Consider the following 9,512-nt stretch of genomic DNA (forward strand, 5'->3'; position numbering starts at 1 on the left):
GCAAACACTGGGAAGAAGAGAGCTCCAGGCAAAGGGGAGAGAACTAGTGCAAGGGCCCATAGGCAGGTCCAAACTTGGCAGATGAAGAGAGAGACACTGTGCTGGGTCATAACGAGTGGAGGGGTAGGGAGTGGTCCCAGATGAATCCAGATCATACAGGGGCTTGTAGGACATGGTAACTAGCGTGGAAAGATGCTGGGTGGTTCTAGATAGAGAAGTGATAGAATCTAACCTATGTTTTAAGCAACCATTTTGGCTGTCATGTGGAGAATGGACTGGATGGGGTGGGGGGCAGGTGGGTAGAAATGGGTCATGAGATTAGAAACAGGGAGACCAGAATCAGAGGGTGTTGCAGTTCACCAGGTAAAGGATGATGGTGTTTGGGTTAGGGTGGTGGAGATGAGAATGGTGGGTGGATTCTGGATATGTTTTGGAAGAAAAGTTGATAGAAATTGTTGATGGACAAGCTGTAGGGAATGAGAGAAAGAAGGAATCAAGACTGCTCCTGGGTTTGCGCCTCGAACATGTGGATACGTGGTGGTGCCACTGGTCAAGATAAGAACCCTGGGAACAGAAGGGGTTGGGGCTGGGAAATCGTTTTATTTTAGACATATTAAGTCTGAGATATTTATTAATGAACTGACTGAAGCCCTCATCTCATACTTTATACGTACCACCAGACAAAGGACTATGAGATCCCCACACATTGCCTTCCTTTTCAATTCCTTGTTAAGCAGAAATAAAGAGAAAGATAACTGAATAAAATATTCAGTCTTTTGTAAAACACTCTTCTGTTCAGAAGTTTGGTAGTAGAGCCACATCCTTGCTGGGTAGGCATAAGTAGCCAATCAATCACTGTGTCACACCAAACAACTGTTCGGGGGGCAAACTAATTAAAAATTTAATCCCATGATTTTCATCTTAATCTCTTTTTCCCATTAGCTCTGATCAATGCCCACAAATACAATTTAGCAGAACAGTCATTTAGATAAATGACTCGGGGGGGTACCTAATTAGTCTGTTATGAACCAATCAATAACTGAAATTATACGCTAATTACCCAAAACTGCACACTAATTTTAAAAGCATTTTATTAGCATAAAAGCTATGTTCCTATTATCAGATGACATATCCTTTCTATGCCATACACAACAGTTGTGCAAACCTGTTCCTCTTGACTTTCAGAAGTCAAGTTGCAGTGTGCTGTTAAGTAAACAGTGCACTTGAGAAATGTCTGCTCACCTTTACCTCACACTCTAACACAAGCAATAGTGAAAGTTGGACCGTAAGAAAATTCCATCAACTTCTCAACTACCTGGGGGCTTCCACAGCACCTGCCAGAAACAAAAACAAAAACTGATCAGGCCAAAAACATGAACAACTAAGCAAAACTGAATGTGGAGATGTGAGGACCGGGTTGAAGAAGGGTGAACTGTGAAACCTGTTCCAAAGCCAAGGTGGTTACTGAAGAAGATCTTGACTGTGCTCACTTCGTCTGCAAGTCAGGGGACACTCATTTGGGGACCATCTCTCTTCTGATCTATGGCAAAAATGCTACTACTTTCAATCTGACAGCACATCCTAGGATGCCAAAATCCTTAAGTTTCTTCAAGTAAAAGAGATCTTCGTTTAAAAAATAAAAGTCAGGGCATCTGGGTGGCTCAGTCGGTTAAACATTTGATTCGATTTTGGTTCAGGTCATGATCTTGGGTTCCTGAGATGGAACCCCATGTCGGGCTCTGCACTGGGTGTGGAGCCTGCTTGAGATTCTCTCTCTTACTCAATAAATAAATAAATAAATAAATAAATAAATAAATAAATAAAAGTCAATGGCTCTGGTCTCCTGTAACCTTTTCAGACCTTTAAAAGTGCTTCCTGCACTTGGATTTTCACTGCCCTTTCAATAAAGGGTGAGAAATGTGAAGAATGGTGCCTGCCACTAATGAAAACCAACAAGTTTCTTTCTCGTGCTGGACATGACCTCAGACACAGGAGGAAAGGTTACCAGACAGCAGGTGTAGGTGGTGGCTGGGCCCATTTAATACGGAAATCTTAAAGGAGAAGTAATGGTTTTCTGGCTGCTAAGGCCTTCCGCGCACACATTTTATGGCGATGAAGTCCTAGCTGTTAAGCATCGTCTCTGTCCACGTAACCCCATCTGCCACTTCCAATAATAACTGGTTTGGGGGTGGGCTTGCAACATAAACTTTCTTGACCTACCTCCCAGCCACCTCCCCCCACTCCATCCCTCGCTCCCCCAGAACCACCTCTCCCCCCCACCCCCGCACACACCCCAGAAGGCCCTCCCTGCGGTCCCTCTCTCACCAACAAGCCGCTGGCGGCAGAGCCTCGAAACTGCTCGGTCAGACTGTGCTGCAGCAGAAGCAAGAATTTGGAAGAGAAAGGGAACAGAGACTCCCCGTATTCTTAGCTTTCCAAAGGGCTCCAGGGCAACCGGGGAGGAAGTGACGTACAGGAAACGGAAGTGGGACGTAGGTCTAAGTCGCCGCCATGTTGTGTGTGGCGGATAGGGATTGCGGCCCCTAGGGGTTCCGAGCTCCAGCCGCCCAGCAGAGAGGATGAACTCTGTCTTTCACTGTCCTTCTGTCGTTCTGTCGTTCTAACGAGTATTTACCGACCTAACTGGTGCCTGGCACTGAGGGTGCGCCAGAAATCAGTGAACAGGACCGACCTGGCGCTTTCCCTCCTGAGTTCAAACCTAGCGATGGACCCTGAAGCAGGAGGCCTCCGGAGCACGAAGCACCTAGTACGTAGGCACAGCTGGTCTCGGGCATCTTCGGAGGCTTGTTCGACTTTGGTTACTTGGGTTAGAGCCTCGGCATGGTGCATAGAGGAGGGAGGGATGGAGAGAGTTGGGAGGCAGGCGGTGGTGGATTGGGTGTGTGAAATATGCAGAGTTGGGTGACCCCCAGGCTTCGAGGCTGACAGCAGGGTGAGTGGTAGGGAACCGCATAATGGAAGGGAACACAGGAGAAGCAGATTTGGCGAAATAGTGTGGATTTAGACATGTTGAGCCTGCGGGACCCTCGAGTGGAGAAGCTTAGCAGGCCGTGGGATGTGCCTGTTTGGATCTCGAATGAAAGTCTGTGTCTTAGATTCGTGGATGGGGATGAGAATGGAGCAGGAGCATGGAGGATATTGCCTGGTGGAGAGAATACCATTTGGGAAAGAGGCCCAGGACAGACCCCAAGAGCTCCTCTACTTGCAGAGGTGGAGGAGGAGCAGGTAGCCCTAGGAGAAAAACCAGGAGAATGTGGCATTGCAGAAGGCAAGGGAAGAGCACTTCGGGTTGTAAACTGGATCAGTTTTCTTGAGAAATTAGGGAGGCGAAGACTGAGAAATGCCAGGCCCAAACAGGCATTGCCATCAGCTAGAGCAGGTTCCTTGAATGGTAGGAGGAGGCCAGCTTGGAGTGAGTTGAGGAGCAAGGGAAGGTGGTGGTGAGAAAACGGAGACAAATGAGCATAGACAAATCTTCCAAGAAGTTGCCTGTGAGGAAATGAGAAGGCTACCGGAAGGAAGACGTTATTATTATTATTTTTTTTAAGACTGGAGAAACATAAGTTTGTTTAGATATTGATGAGAAGGAGCCAGGGATTTTTAGTGTTGATCAGCTCATGACCATATGGACCCATGCCCAAGAATAGTTTATGAAGAGGAAGAACACAGGATGGGTGGGAGGGGGACAGGCACAGGTAGAGTCATTAGGATCTCTGAAGTTGAGCAGGTTGTGCATTTCACAAATCCAGGGAGCACTACTGACTGCAGTGTCATCCTGGTTTTGAATAGTAACCATGACTGTTTTGGGGCAGATGGTAGTAAAGAGCTCTGAGGAAAGGGTGCTTCTTTCTTATTCACACAAAATGGCCACAGCAGCCATTGGTAGTGGAAGTTGGGTGCTGGAAGTTGAGGTACCTATGTTCATTGTATGTGTTCTGCCTGGGAAAAGGAGGTGAAATCATTGAAAGAAGAGAATCGAGTCTCTGAAAGGTTTGTGGACAGTGGAGATGTGCATGGTTGTTGGAGTTGAGGGGAAGACAGAGAAGAACGAGCAGATTTTAGCCATTTAGACCCCAGACAGTTAGGTCTATATCAACAGGGGATGAAATCACCAGTATTCTCATCTCGCTATCTTGCATTTCTGGCAGTAGCTTTTGGCCTCTGGTATAATGTCTCAGCAGGTGGATTGGGATGGTCTAAACTTTGCTGATCCTCTTGTCTCCTACTGCAAACGTGTTTTCCATTTCTTTTGAAGGACATTGGGAAGCTGCCCTTATTTCACAGGAAAACTTTTTTTGTGAAAGTGGAACCAGTGGCCAGCTTTTAAAAATGCATCAGGCGGGCGCCTGGGTGGCTCAGTCGGTTAAGCGACTGCCTTCGGCTCAGGTCATGATCCTGGAGTCCCGGGATCGAGTCCCGTATCGGGCTCCCTGCTCAGCGAGGAGCCTGCTTCTCCCTCTAACCCTCCCCCCTCATGTACTCTCTCTCTCTCATTCTCACTTTCTCAAAATAAATAAATAAATCTTAAAAAATAAATAAATAAATAAATAAAAATGCATCAGGACTTCTGCTTCCAAGAAGATGGAGTAGATATACTTTCCCTTTGTTCTCCCACAAAGTACAACTAAAAACCCTGGACATCACATATAAAACAAGCATAAGACTGTGGCCTTGTTGGGCACATTATAGAGCTTTACTAATCAAGACAGCACAGTATTTTCATAAATATATGCAAACATATGAATGGAAAGAATAGTGAATCTAGAAATAGACCCACATATATTTAGTAAATTGATAAATACTACAAAGCATTTCAAAGGGAGAGGGTATAATGTCTAACAAAAGATGCTGGAATAATTAGACAACCATGTGCAAAAAAGAAAGAGAAAAGAACATTGGCCCTTACCTCAACCACATACAAAACAATTCAAAATGAATCATAAACCAAAATAGAAAGGCTTAAACTACAAAACTTCTAGAAGAAAGCACAAAAGAAGATTTTAGTATGTTTGAGTTTGGTAAGTATTTCACAAAAACTATGAAAAATGGAGAAAAGTCAATAAATTGGAATTCATTTCTATTTTTTGCTCTTCAGAGAAGCCCCATTCAGAAAATGAGAAATCAAGCCACTGACTGGGAGACAATGGTTGCAGAACATGTATCTGACAGAAGACTTCTATCTAAAATAGATTTTTAAAAGTTTACAACTCACTAATAAGTAAGTGAATAAAAAATGGGCAAAATATTTGAACAGCTACTTCACCAAAGAAGATACATGGATGCTCAATATCTTGATTCATTAGGGAAATGCAAATTAAAACCACAATGAGCTGGGACCACGCACCAACTAGAATGGCTAAAATTAAGAAGACTGACCATACCAAGTGCTGGAAAGCATGTGGAATAATTAGAACTCTCATTACTGATGGGAATGTTACATGGTACATTTTCCAGTGGTACAAAATGGGACATATTTTGGCAGTTTCTTGAAAAGCCAAACATACAGCTACTATAGAACCTAGCCTTTCCATTCCTAAATATTTACCCAAGAAAAATGAAAGTGTATGTCCACCCAAAGACTTGCACACGAATGTTCACAGCAGGTTTATCTTAATAGCCCCAAACTGGAAATGACCTAAATGATAAATAATAAGGGAATGGATATACCAATTTTAGAATATCCATATGATGGGATATACTCAGTAATAAAAAGGAATGAAATATGAATACATCTGCCAACATGAATGGATCTCAAAATAATTATGCTGAGTGAAAGAACCCAATGAGAAAGAAAAAGTATATGATTCCAGTTATATAAAATTTTAGAGAACTCAAGGTAATCCATAGTGACAGATCAATGATCATCTCGGAGTAGGGGATAGGGAAAGGCCGGATGAAGAGATTACACAGGGGTATGTGGAGCCTGGGGGTGGCAGATATGATCATTATCTTAATTGTGATGGTTTCATGCGTATACGCATATATGAAAACTGACCAAGTTGTACATTTTTATATGTTCAGCTTATTATAGGTCACTTAAATAAAGCTTTAAAAAGAACCCACTACTGAGCTTCATCAAATCGTGTATTTGCTTCTGATTTTTTCCCCTCACCTGTACACCTCCCAAACTTACTTCCCTCCATTCCCCAGATGTAAGCACTAGGAAATTGAATTTGATATTTATCATTCTCATGCATGATTTTCTACTTGACATGTTACGTAAGTCTTCACCTATAAACGTCATATAACATTGTTTTGCATCACAACATTTTTCATAAATGGAATATCTATCATCCTGTAACTTGCTTTCTTTGTTCAACATTATATTTACAAGTAAATTATTTAACGAAATGTTTGGGCAAATATTATCTCTATTTTACAGATGGAGACCCCGAGGTTCATGATTAGGTAATTTGTTCAAAGTGAGTGATGGAAGCAGGATTAAACCAAATGGTTTTTGGATCTGACCAAAATCCAAGTCAGAGCTTCAAAGAGTGACCCCAGGTTCTCTAAAGGGTTGGGCACAATCCCTTGATTGTGCTTTCTAGTACTGCCAAGAGTAGCACCCTACTAGGCTATTCTGGACCTCTCTGGTTTGCCTGGCACTCAGGCTGGGCCCCTCCTTGCCATATCCAATTCTGGCCCGTGCCAGAATCAAAGCCCAGCTCCTTTGTCCTGTGTTGTTCCTTCGACTTGATTCCCCCTGCCCTGAGCAATCCCACCTCTTCTTGTCCTGCTGGGGGTTCTTAATCGCTATCTTAATCACTGGGGACCCCTTTGGCATTCTCGTGAAGCCTATGGGCGCCTCAGAATAATATTTGTAAATGCTTGCGATACATAAGGTTACAGTTATGTTGAAATACTATTATCAAAGTACTTTTTAAATTTTGATATAGTAATATGTATGATATGAAAATACCTGACCTCTGTCGATGACAATAGGGACTGATAATATTACTGTGGTTTGTTGCTACTTTTCAATATGAAGTACTGAAATTTTGATTAGTGGTTGGGGAACATAAATACGTTTTTCCCCATCCAAGTTCACAGAAGCCCTGAATTCCTTCCACAAACACATGAGGGGGTCCATGGACCCTAGGATCAAACTCCCTGGACTTGCACCTCAGCAGAGAGCAGAACCACGGGATGGAGGAGCTTGGAAGGAGCTGGCTTTGCAGGCAGACAGAAAGCTGATCCCAGTGCCCTGAGTTTTGTGTTAAGGACAATCATTTCTCCATTTCCCTGATCAAGAGCTACAGCGGGGCCCCATATACTGCTTAACATGCTGAGGAACCTCAAAAACAGAAGTCTGGCAAGAATAACTCTTAACTCTGAGATTTAAGGTAGAGCGTGATATCAAAGGCCTGAGCAAAGCTTTGCAAATTTCAATTTTCAGTGATCTGTCTAGTTCTGTGGGGCATTTGTTACACATTTTTTCCAAAGAGAATTATTTTATGATTTAATGTGAAAGTAACCCCCCCTACCCCCAGGAAACCCCTGCTTTCACCAAAGCCCCTGGCAGGGCCCCTCTGGTTCCTGGCCTCAAAGAATGCCCGGCAGTTTGCAGGGAGCCCACGGGGGCTTGCTTTAAACAGATCAGGCACTGTGTTTTGTCATTTCTGAAGCTCACCATGTTTATGATCCTGCTCTCAAAAGTCTCCCTGCGGCTCAATTAACTGCTGACAATTCCTTCCAACGTGGCGGAGCCCTGGGCCGTCTTCTCTCTGCCTCATTATTTTATATTTTTTGAAATGCCGACTTTTTAAGTTAAAGATCAATTTTACTGCCTTTTTTTTTTTTCCCCTGATGGGGGAGAGAGAAGCCTGCTTGCTCTTAGTAGGAAAATTAGAAAACAGAGATAAAAAAAATTCTCCAACATGGTTGTACTAATTTACCCCTCATCGTCGGCTGCACGTGAGAATTTCAGTGCCACATCTTTGTCCTCATTTGGTGTTTCCTGTCACTTTCACTTTAGCCATTATGTTCAAATTTGCATTCCATGTGTTAATTGCTCATTTGGACATCTGCTTTTTAAAATACCTGTTCAGATCTTTTACACATTTTCCTCTTGGGTTCTATGACTTTTTCATATTGATTTGCAGGAATTTGTTATAAATCCCGGAACTACAACAACATAATAACATTCTTTTGTCTGGTGTATTCATTGCAACTATCTTTTCCAAATCTGTGGTTTGCCTTTTTACTCTCTGAACAGTGTCTTTTAATGAACGAAAAGATCTTAACTGAAATAACGTCCGATTTTTTTTTTTCCCTTTGTGGTTGGGGCTACTGTTAAGATTTTTTAAGAAAGAATTTGGGCAGCCTCACTGAAATTAAGAGGCACTGATGTAGTGTTTGTTCTGCTTGGCCTGTCCTGTGCAGGTCTTATGAACACGGGAGAGGCCCATGTGTTGCTGGGAAAGCACAGGTCCATCGAAAATATAATGCAAGCCACATGTGTCATTTAAATTTTTCTAGAAGCCGCATTTAAGAAAAGTAAAAAGGAACAGGTGAAATTAGTTTTGCTGGCCTATTTTGTTTAACCCAACATATCCTGGAATCTAGGTCATTTCAATATTTAAAAATTTTCCCTGCTTTCGTTTTTAATTTAAATTTTAGTCACACTAGCTACGTTACAAGTGGTTAGTAGCCCTGTCTGTCTGGTGGCTATCATATTGGACAAAACAGGCTGAGAGGTTGACAGTGAGCTCTGGAGGCAAATGACCTAGGTTCCGATATAGCTCCATCACTTAATAACAGTAGCTTACGACTATGGACTGCTTCTTCCATACCAGGCTCTGTCCAGAGTAACTAAAGATACTGAGTACTTGAGGCATACCAAGTACTGTGCCTACACTGTCTCATTCACTCCTTCCAAAATCTTATGAGGGAAGTAATATTCTCACCACCTATGGTTTTCATTTTCACCCATCCGAGTACTCACCAGGCCCGACCCTGCTTAGCTTCCGAGATCAGACGAGATTGGGCGCGTTCAGGGTGGTATGGCTGTAGACTGTGGTTTTCATTTTCTATACGAACTTGGCTTAGCTATAGTGCCCAAGTGCTTGGTCAAACACCAGTCTAGATGTTGCTGTGAAGGTATATTTTTTAGATATGAAAACCATTTAAGTCAACAGACTGAGTAAGCCAATCACCCTGCATAAGGTGGGTGGTCTTACCTAATCAAATGAATGCTTTAAGAAAAAAGACTGAGGTCCCCAAAGAGGAAGGAATTCTGTCTCCAGATTGCCTTTGGACTCAACATTGAAACACTGACTACTTCTGGAATTTCCAGCCTGCCAGCCAACACTGCAAATTTTGCATTTTCTTGCCCCCACGATCACATGAGCCAGGTCTTTAAAATAAAATCAGTCTGTCTCTCTTTGTCTCTCTCTCTCTCTCTCTCACACACACACACACACACACACACACACACACACAAACACACACACACATCATATATAAATATACACATAAAGGATATGGCTCAC

The 9,512-nt window shown here is 42.9% G+C and overlaps 2 long non-coding RNA genes across 8 annotated transcripts in view; one reads left to right on the forward strand and one right to left on the reverse strand.

The window, feature by feature from the left end:
• Nucleotides 1-2,467, reverse strand: part of LOC112829433 (uncharacterized) — a 47,885-nt gene extending 45,418 nt beyond the window's left edge. For 4 of the 7 annotated variants that reach the window (XR_003209706.2, XR_012381819.1, XR_012381818.1 and 1 more), the window contains exons 1-2: nucleotides 2,326-2,466; nucleotides 1,243-1,334 (exon numbers count right to left, since the gene is read on the reverse strand). This is a non-coding gene — a long non-coding RNA (uncharacterized lncRNA). Of the gene's footprint in view, nucleotides 1-1,242; nucleotides 1,335-2,325 lie in introns of all 7 variants that reach the window. The other 3 variants (XR_012381816.1, XR_012381817.1, XR_003209705.2) reach the window with 2 other exon arrangements.
• A 50-nt stretch (nucleotides 2,468-2,517) lies between these two features.
• On the forward strand, nucleotides 2,518-6,101 carry LOC112829434 (uncharacterized). Its single transcript, XR_012381820.1, has 3 exons — nucleotides 2,518-2,767; nucleotides 4,277-4,359; nucleotides 4,584-6,101. It is a non-coding gene; the product is annotated as an uncharacterized lncRNA (long non-coding RNA).
• The last annotated feature ends 3,411 nt before the right edge of the window (nucleotides 6,102-9,512 follow it).

Source organism: Callorhinus ursinus, unplaced genomic scaffold (genome assembly GCF_003265705.2).
Source record: "Callorhinus ursinus isolate GAN/ISIS: 27379988/994484 unplaced genomic scaffold, GSC_fseal_2.0 scaffold21, whole genome shotgun sequence".
NCBI classification, from domain to species: Eukaryota; Metazoa; Chordata; class Mammalia; order Carnivora; family Otariidae; genus Callorhinus; species Callorhinus ursinus.